Genomic DNA, 1,065 nt, shown 5'->3' with positions numbered 1-1,065 from the left:
GCCGGGGGTCCCTCGGGAAGGGACAGCAGGTGGGGGGTGAGGGCGGTGGGCGCCCCCCCAGCCCAGCATTGCCTGCTGTTGTCCACGTCGTACCTCCAGACATCCTCAGCTCTGTAGCCCTTGATGTTCTCCTCCAAGTTGGGGCCACCATGGATGACCTTCTGGGTGGGGGGGACGGTCCCCATTGGGGTCTGGCATGTGTTGGGGTGGGGGGACACACGACATCACCGTCCCTCCCACCTCGACCTCTCGGCTCTCGCCGTCGTGGTTTCCCCCGTGACCATGGTCTGAGTCACGAAGACGGGGTAAAACTTTGCGGGGGGGGAGAGAGGGGACCGTTGGAGGACCCTGGGGACGCCGTGTCCCCCCACCCTGTGTCCCACCATCCTTGACGAGGAGACACGGCATCTCGGCGTCCAGCTGCTGGCAGCCGAAGTGGCGTTCATTCGCGCCTGACGGTGCTGGTGGCATCAAAAGCCAACTGACTAGCCTGGTGGGCAGCCGATGTACCCTGGCACCATCTTGTAGCCCTACGGCACGCGGGATGGAGGTCACCCTGCCTGTCTGTCCCTCCGGATTGAGCCCCATCCCCCGCGAGACCCTGCGGTGCCATCCCCACACCCGGCAAGGCTCCTACCTTTGGCACCATGGAGGTCTTCATCAGCTTCATCCCGTCATGGGAGCGCAACTCCGTGTCCTGGATCCTCACCTGCAGAGAGGAGGAGGAGGAGGAGGAAGAACCCCTCCTTAGACCCCGAGAAGCTTCTCGGCTTCTTGGCCGTCTTCCTCGTAATGTCGAGGCGTGCCGTGGTGGAAGGGCTCTAGAGGAGCGGCGTACCCTATAGATCACCGACGGGCAGTTAACCGGGTCCTGCCTCTGCAGGGGGGACATGAGGCTGAAGGGGTGGGAGAGGACCAGCGCGAGGTGCTGGTGGTTGAGGAAGTTGTCCCACTCCACAAGGAGAGCAGGCGACGGTGGGACCCTGCTGAGGGGATGAGCAACGCCTCACCCGTTTGTTGGGGTTCGTTGGGGTTTTTTGGGGGTTTTGTTGCATTTTGTTGGGG

Source organism: Haliaeetus leucocephalus, unplaced genomic scaffold, assembly GCF_000737465.1.
Source record: "Haliaeetus leucocephalus isolate CR32 unplaced genomic scaffold, Haliaeetus_leucocephalus-4.0 Scaffold227, whole genome shotgun sequence".
Lineage (NCBI taxonomy): Eukaryota > Metazoa > Chordata > Aves > Accipitriformes > Accipitridae > Haliaeetus > Haliaeetus leucocephalus.
This window is presented reverse-complemented; position numbering follows the sequence as displayed.